Source organism: Jatropha curcas, chromosome 5 (assembly GCF_041381405.1).
Source record: "Jatropha curcas cultivar XTBG-Jc1 chromosome 5, XTBG_Jcur_1.0, whole genome shotgun sequence".
Classification (NCBI taxonomy): domain Eukaryota; kingdom Viridiplantae; phylum Streptophyta; class Magnoliopsida; order Malpighiales; family Euphorbiaceae; genus Jatropha; species Jatropha curcas.
In genome coordinates this window covers 11,168,393-11,180,751 of record NC_143155.1, presented here as the reverse complement: position 1 = coordinate 11,180,751, position 12,359 = coordinate 11,168,393, and positions in this window count along the sequence as shown.

Genomic DNA, 12,359 nt, shown 5'->3' with positions numbered 1-12,359 from the left:
TTAGGGTAAGCATTTGTCCACCCTCAAATTGAAAAAAAAATTTCTCGACTCTAAAACTTCTTCCTTTTCTAAGTGTTCGATTGAGTTTTTTTTTTTTGCATGTTTTTCATATAACTTGTTGAACAGCGGTGAGTAAATGTTTCCACTATTAATAATTGGATTGAAGTAGGTTTCCTTTAAATCTAGGTTTATCCTCATGTTTGAGTCATGTTGAGCAACCTATATTATAATAATAATAATAATAATAATAATAATAGTAAAATGTCTATATAGAGAGAAGGCTATATTTATGTTTTCTTTATGTTTTGTCAAAGCTTCCAAGACACATAAGACCTCTTGTTGCTTGTAGTTTTTCTTCTATTAACAAAGTTATTTTCGCAAAAAAAAAAAAAGCCTATATTAAAATTTTAAAATATAAAAATTATAATTATATATTTTTAAAACTTATTTTTTTTAAATGTTTATTTTTTAGTTATTCATAACATAAATTATTCAAGTTGAAAAATTACAAAGATAATTTTTATTTTATAAGAATGAAAAATTTAAGAATATTTCAACAGGTTTGGGAATCAATTAATTATATATTTTCTATCCAAATCAATTATTAGTATCAATGTCAAAAATTTGCAATTTCCAAATTAAAGGGTATATAATTGGAACTATAGTATTAAAATTTGAATAACGAATACATGTTTTAGGTGAATTTTTCATTTTTTTTACGCCACTGTTTTTATTTAAAATATATTTATCAATTCCAATTTCACTCACCTTGACTATATTTTCTACCTTCAGCCCTGCTGATACCATAATATAATATCAAGCTTGGTAAAATGTGCAAAGTGCTTTTTTTTTTTTTTTTGAAAATAGGAAAATATATTAATATCATAAAACAAGAGTACAAGAGGTAACGTAATCCAGTACAACTAAGAGCATACAAGAATGATATAGAAGAAAACCAAGGTTGTTAAGATAGCGTATGTCTAAGAGAAGGGGGAGCAACCCACTGGCAACCGCTACGCCATGGTGCTAAACTTCCTTTGCGACGACTTTCCAAAGTCTGAATTTGATCTTTAACAAACAAGATCTAATGTGTAACACCCCTCTCCGATCGCGTAGGACCGACAGAAGATATCACATTATGTACCAAAGGCACGTACTAGCTATATTTAGTTATTAAAATGGCTTGAATTAGCAAAAACACTTATGTTCTAAAAATCGATTTTAGTTAACAACATTTTAATGACAGTGAGGATGTCGATTTTTTCCCAAAAGATTGGATTTGGAAAGAATTGAATTGAATGAGCTTTTTTATTTTATTTATTAAAATGGTTTTCTTTTTATTAAACTCGTTTAATCCTCGGAAAAGGTTCTCTTACTTTGGTAAGAGTTTTATTTTGAAGTCGCCAACCTTATTAGGAAAAATTCTCGATCAGCCGATTCTTTGGAATCGACTAATCCGGTTTTAAACCAGAGATATGGTTCGAGAGTTAGGTACGAAATGGGAAGGTGTTAGGCACCCATCTCGCCCGGCTAAGCCGGCGTCTTAGTTGTCCATTAATTTACAATAGTTTAATAATGCAATTAATTAAAAATTGAGATGTAAAACCTTTTATGCATTTTTGGAAAATATGCCAAACAACATTAAATCTCATCCATACAACATAACATAAATCAACCAAAGAAGGGAAAGTGAGGAGAATGGAGTTACAAACAAGCCTAATCATTACATTCTACCCTTAAACCCTCCAAATTTTCCAAATCCAAATAATGATTACATCAAGCAATAATAGGAATCCCATTAAGGACCATTTTACATTTTGCAATAGGAAGCTTAAATAAAAAATGAATCCAAACCACAAGCAACAATCATAATGGATAACAAGTAACCACATAATTACATATTAATTACAAGATCATAACACAATCAATCATCCAACAATCATGAATATGATGAATGTAGATGATACAATATTAACAAATAAAGGGTTAGCACAATAATAATGAACATTAAACTAAATGATAAGAATTTGAAGGACAGAAATAATAAAAAACAAAAATGATAGTGTTAGTAAAGTAAAGGACAATAATTAAATGACATAAATTTAATGGTTTTACATGATTTAAGCTCATGATATTGATGTTCATCCTAGAAGGATGAACAAATCCATCTCCCTCAATCATGTTATATTTGTTTATTTGATCCATATATGACCTAGTATGCATCACGAACCTTTTAAGGTCGGAGTTTGGCCATCAGATCACCGAATCGAGATGTTTATTGAGTAAGAATAGGAGTTTCTAGGCACTTGTTGCATGAGCCACAAGGAAGTGGCGCACGCTACTACCGTTGGCCTCATGCCACAGAAGTGCAAAAGCCCCTATTTGGTAGATCCTAGGTTTCCCTCATAACCAGACCCAAAAATGGTGTTTTACACACCGAAAAAGATGGAGAAAGCTTTCAAATGTTCTCAAAAATTACCTTTTGTGATTTCTTTGATGATTTGCTCAAAAATGGATGAAGGAAAATCCAACACTTGGTCTTTGATCCAAAAATCCGAGATTCAAGACTAGAGTTTGTGTTTTTAGGATTCTAGATTGTCTACAACGAATTTTTGATTGATTAACAATAAAATCTCACTACAAATCCAAGGTGTGGGTCCCGTATATATATGGCACAACCCAAGAGGGGGGTGAATTGGGTTTTCAAAAAATAAAAATTTAACTTTTAAAATCAAACTCAGAATCCTGTAGCAGCGGAAAAGTAATACACTTGTGAGAATAAGTTATTGATTAGAACTTCCTCACAATGCCCTTATGTAGAAAATAGAAAAACTTTGCAAAGTACAATTATTGATTAGAACTGCTTCACAATTTCTTATGCAATATCAAAACTACTTTATGAAGGAAAGCTATTATGTTCAGAACTTCCTCATAAAGTTTAGATAAATATAAAAGACTATGTGAGAGACAGTTATTGAAATCTGAACTGCTTCACAAGCTTCAATCAAAATTAGAAAACTGATTAGAAACTCAAGCAGTGAAATATACTGAAAATAGAAGAGCAATTTAGAACTTGGTATATTCACTGAGCAGAAGTCCAGAGTTCTAATCTTCAGCAAAAACAAAGCTTATTCCAATTTAGAACATCAAAACCATTAACAACTTTTAGCATTTCTAAAATATAAATAGAAGTGCAAGTAAAATAGTATCAAGCAAAAACTTCAGAAAGTAAAAAGATCAACACAGTAATTTATAGTGGTTCAGCACTAACTCGTCTACATCCACTCCCCAAGACTCATCTTGAGATCCTCAACTATGTTATCTCTTTTCAAGGGTAAGAGACAAACCAACAGTACAAGGCAATATATCAACTCCTAGATCTACCCTTTGTCCCACTAGATTTTCCAAAGGTTCTAGTTAACCTCAACCCTTTCTGTTTTTGGCAGAGAATAGAAACTCAAATCTTGACATTAGAATCTCTCTCACAGAGAAGGTCGCTTAATAACCTATTTCACAATAGCTTTTCACCTAAGCTATTACACAAATGTTTTTCAAATGAAAACCTATCTACTAAAGATTACAGAATCTAAATAAACAGACAGAAATGCTAATATAAGCACAGGAAAAATAGTTTTTAAGATTAGAAAATCGTTTTAGAAATCAGAACTGTTTTTCAAAAAAGGTTGTTATAAAATTTCTTTTCTCTTTCAAAAATAAAACGTAAAATATTAAGATGAAAAGAAATAAAGGGGTAGAGAGTAAGTTTTGAGAGATAAAAGATTTGATCAATGGACGAATACTCTTAAAACGAAAACTCTTTTCATCACATCTGTTAAAGATAAAATACCTTTTTATAGAGAGGGATGAGAATCCCGTATTTAGAAAGTGAAATCCCTTTTTTCAAATCAGAATATTGACTTTCCATTTTTAGAAGATACAGAAATCTTTCTTACCAAATGTTTTGAGTCAATATTCTTTCTTTTTAGTAAGTGAATAAAAGAAAATCAAACTTTCCTTTAAAAACAAGATTTTCGAAAATAAGAAAAAAAATCTTTTTCAAAATAAATATTTACCAAAAACGATTTGAGATATAATCCCTTTTGTTTAGATAAGAAGACAAATCAAGATTTTGGATCTCTTTAAAAATTTTGTTTCCGAAAATGAAGAGCATAAAAAATCTTATTCGATTTATTCTTATTACCAAAATCGTTTAAGACAAAGTCTCTTTAATTTAGGTAAATGAATAAATTTCAAACCTTTATGAAGATGATTTCCGAAAAACTAAAACAAGCTTTTTCTAAGATATTTATTACCAAAAATGATTGAGACAAGATCTCCTCCATTTTAGGTAAGATAATCAAGGAACGAAAAAAAAAACTTTTGATTTTTAAAGAGTTATTTTCGAAAAATCCTTTTGATAAAGAGAGAAAAAAATTAATTTTGTGCTTATAAATGGATGTTCTCTCTATCTTACAATGAATCCTAAAAATATAACCACTGAGGTCTTCAATAGCCTTCATGATTCTTGAATTTGTAGGACTTTACCTTGTTTATTTATTACGTTCCATATATAATCTGCATAAAAATATTATTAGTACGAATAATATAATTTAAATTTATTTATTTTACTTTAATCATCAAAATCTCGAGATAAATATTTGACCCTTGAGCCAACACAAGGTTAACACAAGTTGCTTTTAGATTTTTGGTTGAGTTTTTAAAATGCAAGAGCTTCCCCCTGTTTTCCAAAAAAGAGTCCTCCATTTCAGACCTCTCAATGCTTATTTATAGGCAAATGAGGGTGGGCGGGCCCCTTCTAGGGTTGACGTGGCAAAAAAGTCACTGTTGGGCCCCACAATGGGATCGGGCCCACTTATATAAAATCAGACCAGGTGGCACACAAAACGAGATGGTTTCGTCGCGAAATGTCCGGTAACCCGAAAAGGTAAAAGTGGTTAAACACATCAGTAATCTTAACCACGGACCATCGGTCCAAAAACCAAGGCAATCGAGAATCCCAATCAACTTTTATGTAAAAACAACGGTGTATCATCATTGAAACTTTTAGGGGCAAAATTTAAGCGTCTATAAACGGGCGGAAGACTTGTCAATCAAGAATAAGCTTTTGGTAAGAACCTATCAGTTTTAAACAAATTTCAAAGGCATTCTTTTAGGCAAAGGAATCAATCCTTTAAAGAATAGTATACTGAAACCTGTAAAAGATCGCGAAAGAGCTTTCAAGTAACTAACAAAAACAAAGTTCAAACTGATAAAACATAACCTGTAAAAAACAATGATTCTTAAGATATGTATAAAATATCACTCAGTGTGATATCAAAATTCACTTTCTATAAAAATTCTCTAAATTCAAAATATTGGTTTCTCAGTGAAATCTCCCAAAATAATGTTAATAGTCGATACTGAAATTTATAAAATAATTAAACCAAATAAAAATCAAGATATTTAAAAGGCCATTTTGTAACATCCTGGACCTAAAACATCATATTATGATCATACATCTATATTTATAAAGTTAATTAAGACTACCTTAATGTGTTACTAAGAGTTCGTTAATCACAAAATTATAAGTTAATTAAAGTAGAAAATGATTATGGAGAATAATTAGAAGAAGGTTAAGCATGCTCTAGTTACAACGATGAGAAGCTAGCACGTGAAGCACCTCAATTAGTGTTTTGATTAAGTACTTAATAATTTTGTGTTGAATAATATAAGATGTTTAGTTAAGCCCTAAATGAGATTAATAAGTGTTAATGGAGGATTATAGATTTGATTAACATAAAAGAAATTTATGAAAACAAGTGTGGGTAAAAGCATGAATATACATGACTTAAAGGATTTAAAAGGGAATAAGGAGTTATGTGCTTTGCACATGACATGTGAGTATATATTAAACATAAGTGAATGAAAGAATTAAAAGAACAAAAGCAAAAGAAAGGAGAGGAAGAAGAGGCCGACGCCTAAGGAAGAAGAAGGAGAAGAAGAAAGCTTAAGGAATTGGAAATCCTACTTGTTTTGTAAAGGATTTTTGTTGGAAATCATCTAAGGTCTCAATCTTCATTAGTTTATGTTATTTTCATTATTTGGAGCATTTTGGGTTAGGGTTTCCAAGTAGAGAAATTAAAGGGGAGATTGATTTTCATGTTAATAAGTGATGTATAAGTTGTTAATTAGTTGCTATTGAGTGAATAACATATGAATTGAGCTTTAAATTTGATTGAATTAAGAAAATCATACTCAAGGCTAAGGATGGAGGTTCTGTCAGTTCGAAATGATCTCAGAAATGATCATTTCAAAGAGAAAATCATATCTGAGGCTAAGATGAAGGTTTTGTCAGTTCGAAATAATCGCAAAATTGATCATTTTGAAGAGAAAATCATATCTGAGGCTAATGACAGAGGTTCGACCAACATGAGATGATCATGGAAATGATCATTTCGTTTTGGATTAACGAGTTTAATTAGTTAATTAAGCATTCTAATAACGTTATTAAGTGTTGATTTGATATGAATTATAATTGAATTGAGATTTCCATAATTGTATGATTGTGGAAGTTTAAGGAACTTAAGAAATATCATTGTTGGTATAATATTTTATGAATTTGTAATAATATTAATTGTTGAGTAGTTGAGGACGTCAGGCATTTCCATTTTCCTCTTTAAAAAGAAGAAATGGATTGGAACGAGCTTGGTTTATTTTATTTAATAAAATTGATTTTTGTTATTAGACTTGTTCGTTAATCCTGAAAAAGGTTCTTTTACTTTGGTAAGAGTTTTATTAAAATTCGGAGTCGCCACCCTTATTAGGGAAAAATTCTCGAATCAACCGATTCTTCGGAATCGACTAATCCGGTTTTAAACCAAAGATAAGATCTGAGAGTTAGGTACGAAATGGGAAGGTGTTAGGTACCCATTTCGTCCTGTTGAACCGGCCTCTACGTTGTCCAAACATTTACAATAATCAATAATGAGATTAACTTTTATTGACATGTAAAAATGGTTTTAATGCAATTTTGTAAAACGATGTCATTCAAGCAATTATTGCAAACACCAAACATGCAAAGAAAGGGGGAAAGGAGAAAAGATTACAAATTATCTCTTAGTAATACATTCTACCCTTAAACCCTCCAAATTTCCCATACCCAAGTATCTATTACAAACAAGCAATTTATTAAGCATCCTTTTAAGGATCCCTTACATTTTGCAATATAAATAAAACACAAAGCCATTCTATAAACAATCAAACACAAAGAAGAACAGATATTACAGAAGCATAAATCAATCATAATATCCAAATTCAAACAATCATCCAATAAGTATGAACATGATGAATATGAATATTACATGGATAGTAAATCATGGGTTAGAGCATTAATAATAAATACCAAACTAAATAATGAGGAATTAAAGACAGAAATGATAAAATGCTTGTAGATTAAAGGTCAATAAATTAAAAGATAAAAATTTAAAGATTTGACAGGATTTAAGCTCATGGCCTTGATGTTCATCCCTAAAGGATGAACAAATCCACCAATCACTGCTCTCAATCTTGTTTTTTATTCTTTATTTGATTCACATATGACCTAACATGCATCACCAACCATCTAAGGTCAGAGCTTGGCCACTGAATCTCCAAATCGGGACATTTATTAGAGTTTTATGCATTCAGAGCCCTTGAACTAAAGGGTCGTGCACCACAGGGGACTATGGCTTGTGCCCCATGCTTATGGCACATGCCACACATAGTGGCGCAAGGCCTTTCCCAGATCAGAAAGGCTTCTGTGTCTATTGGGTAAAAACAAGAGGATTCTAGGCACTTGTGGTGTGAGCCACAGGGGAGTGGCACACGCCACAGAGGTGTAGAAGCCCCTATTTGGTTGATCCTATGTTTTCCTCACAACCAGACCCTGAAACGGCATTTTAAACACTAACAAAGCAAAGAAAAAGATGAAGAAAGCATTTATAGGTTCTCAGAAACTACCTTTTGTGAATTCTTTGGAGATTTCCTCGAAAATAGGTGAAGGAAAACTCAACAATTGGTTCTTGATCCGAAAGTCCGAGATTCAATATTAGAGTTTTTGTTTTTAGAACTCTAGATTAATTACAAGGGGTTTTTCGATTGATTAACAACAAGTTCTCAACTCAAATCCAAGGTTAACACAAATTCCCTTTAGAATTCTTTGGTTGAGTTATCAAAATGCAAGAATTTCCCCTTGTTTTCAAGAAGAATCCTCCTTTTAGCACACCCCGCAAATGCCTGTTTATAGGCAAATGAGGGTGGGTGGCCCCATTTTAAGGCTGATGTGGCAAAAATACCACTGTCAGACCCTACAATAGGATCGGGCCCACTTTTACAAAATTGGACCAGGTGGCACACTAAACAAGATAGTGCACCGAGAAGTGTGCCAGGCGGGCCTAACGCGCTTCTCGGACCCAATTTCGTTGCGAAATGCCTGATAACCCAAAAAAGTAAAAGCATTTAAACACATCGGTAATCTCAGCCACAGACCATTGGTCCAAAAACTAGGGCGATGGGGAATCCCGATCCAATTTTATGTGAAAAAACGGTGTATCATCATTAAACCTTTTAGGGAAAAAATTTAAGCGTCTACACATGCATACTAAGTGTTTGATTAAATGCCTAAATTAGTATTGAGGTGCTTGCTTAATCGTATAGGTAAAAGAATCCTAGAAGGAAGTGAAGGATGAGACTCTTTTAGGCCTTGATACCACTGCACTATATACTGTGAGTAAAAACATCTAATATTTAATTCTATATAAAGAATGAATGCTTTTAACATTTGTTATAGAACCTACCGATCCTGGAAAAAGGCAAGCTAAGCAAAAAAATAGGTATGTACTATCTTAAGGCCAATTAGCCTAATATGTGATGGATGTTTGTTTGTGATATTTGTTACGACAATACATTGTACTACGTATTTGATGTTCTGCTTTGAAAGGACTATGATGTGATATTAAAAGGGTGACAAATTAAGCAAAAGGTATGTATTACTTTGAGGCCTGTGAGCCTAATCTGTGAGTGTAATTCTGTTAATTCTGCATCTGAGATAAACGGAAATTATGACTGTCATTACCAACTCGTAAATCTGATCTGTATCTGGAGCTGCGTGCTCATAATCTGAATTTGGAGTTGCGTGCTCATAAATCTAGTATCTGGAGCTATAAGTGCGAGTTTGTATCTAGAGCCGCGTGCTCATGTCTGAAATCTGGAGCTGTGTGTTCAAAAATTTGATCGAAAAGCTGGCAAGCTAAATCTGATATTAGAAATCTATTATCTGATATCATGGGAGCGATTTTGTTTGACAAGTCATAACATAAATAATCTGACAATCATCTGCATCACTTCTGAAATATATCTCTGTAGCATCGTATCTGTGATGCCTTGAATGACTATGATTTCTATCAATGGAATGATGTGATATCTACACACTATTGTTGTGAATGATTTGATGAACGACTATTATTATTTTAAAATTATTGATGACGGGCATTGATGGCCCGAGGAGTTAAAGATGACTGGATTATTGGGAGTGCACTCTGTGCTTTATTTGAGATGCCTATTATATGCTATATTATTTCAAATAATCATTTTATGATACTTTTTACTCACTGAGTAGCATCTCATATAAAATGCTAATATTTTTTTAGATATTGGCTATGAGGCATTAGCAGTCAAACTTTCTTGTGTTCAGACAGACAGAAATGGAACTAAGATCATATCAGTTGTGTCTGCATATGTCACCTCTTTAGTATGTAAATATGTTATGTAGGAGTTAAACTTCTTAAAGTCCACCATGTATTAAGTAACTTCAAAATTATATTTGGTCATGTATATATTTATATATGACTATTTGTGAAAAGTAAGAAAATTTTTTGATACTGGTTTTTACTGTTTAACAAATGGTGCGACTTGTATTTTTATAAATGGATCTGTATGATATATGATGTAGCATCTTAGCACTATTTATCCTTAGATACATGGTGTTAGGGTGTTACACATTTATAGTCAAAATAAATCTCTCAAACAAAATAAAATCTTACCACATGCCAGGTGCATGGGTAGACCCATACTTAAAGTCAACTAAAGAAATATCCTCCTCCTCCGATACTGGAACTCTGGATCACTTCAGTGTACACATATCTCCCACTTGCGTAAGAGAAACTCATTGCGTTGAGTGTAAAACTCAGTGGTACTTAACATACATATTTCACATTCATATAACATACAAAAATTCTTAAGAACCATATCATGTCTCCAATTCCAAGGTTCAAGGTACACTAGCATTACATTATACAACACACCATATGTCCATAGAGCATAACATATTCTTTTAATAGCATGATAAATAGACAACAACTAATGTATACATATATATTCCCAAATTTAACTAACTCATGCTTATCGCACATTCATAAGTCAACATTCGATTATATTCCCAACAATGCAATAACTATACATTAGCATTCATCATAGAACGTCATACATTAATCAGAACCAGCATCACATATTCCAGAATAATATATTGGCAATAATCAACTTTCTTATTTCAGTTCAATTGGGCCTTTTTAGTAACTTAGAATAGTTAGTAGTAGAATAGATTTCAATATGGTAATAGCAAACAAAAAGACATAACTGCCATAAAACAAATTAGGCAAAAGCCTACAAAATAGTGATGCATGCCAGCATCCTCAATGGGACACCTTGTATCCAGCATATGATCATAACTCAATTTCAATATCCAGTAGCATGCTTGGTATATCCAGAACTAGTAATATTTCAGTGATCACACAACTATTTAACCAAATATTTATAAGGGCCCACATAATTGAGTTTAATATTCAATTATGTTTCCAAACATCAATTTCAGACACATTAGTTTATATTTCAGTAAAAGAACTATAACAAATTATAGTCGTACTTGATTGCATCTTCAACCTGTTTATTCACAAAGGGACATATAGATCCCCATGTGATTTAATAATCACAGTATGATTATTTAACTTAGCTACTTAAATAGTATAAAATTCACTCATTCAACATATAAAACATAAAAGTCAAGTCCATTTTGACTAATATAAGTATCATGCATTTAACTCCAATTAAATATCCTAGAATTTGCTAAATTCATTCTAATTCAAGAGTCGACATCTTAGGACATTCAATTTCATAATTAGGTCATCAATTATAAGTGTAGGGCAAGTTTGGCCATAAATTCTCCAAATCATACTTAATGACCCAATTAGGAACCCTAATTAACTCTACATCCAATTAATCTCATATTCAATTAATTAAGTTACTTCTATAGTTCAAACATGCCTTATAATTACCTAAGATGTCAAATTCATTTTAATCAACTATCTCTTTTCCATTACTCAATGAGGTATTTTAATGGTTATAGAGGCTTGAAGATAAAATAAAATTTGCAGAAAGAGCTTAGTGTCTAGAGATTTTCACAACCTAGTTATGGAAATCAGAGATGACTATGGAAATGGTGTTGCAATGCAAGACCACGACAACTCAAAGATTTCACAACCTAATTGTGGAAATCAGAGATGACTGTGGAAATGGTGTTGGTAATTCCAAGACCACGACAACTCAGAGATTTTCATAGCCTAGTTGTGGAAATTAGGAAAACTGTGGAAAAGGTGCTAGAAAATTTCGAGACCACAATAACCGGACATACTTCAAAGCACATGGTTAAACATCCAAATACTTAATTAAACATGTTAACCTAAAATCCTCAATTAATGATCACTTCAAATTACAAAACTCTACTTACTTCCTATCATGCCACTAAACATCTTTTTAGATAATTAAGTTTACTAATTAAGTCTTACATGCATAACCATTAGTTTACTATGTCCACTTACCTAGGGTAGGTTACATGTAGGGTCAGTTATCATACCACTTAAACATGCATAACTTCTTCCAATCATTCTAACTCATTAATCAATGACTACATCTTATAATTACGAGAACATGCAATCAATTTCACTAACTTGAACATACTTCACAATCTCACAACCATAGTTTCGGTCTTCTTTCAAAAATGAAATCAAATAGCTTAACTCAATTAAACAATCTGTTACACACCGCCCAATCCTGAGAGAGCCGACGGCGGATGCCACATTCGGTGCCGAAGACACCATCCTAACTGACATATAGATCATATAATCATATTATGAATTAAAAGTGACTTGGTATTTACAAATTTAGCAAATGATATTTTGTTATTAAAATGCATATTTATTTGATGAAAAATAATTTGGGAAGATCCTACAGAAAAATTGCAAGAGTTTCCTTAAAAACTTGGCACACTA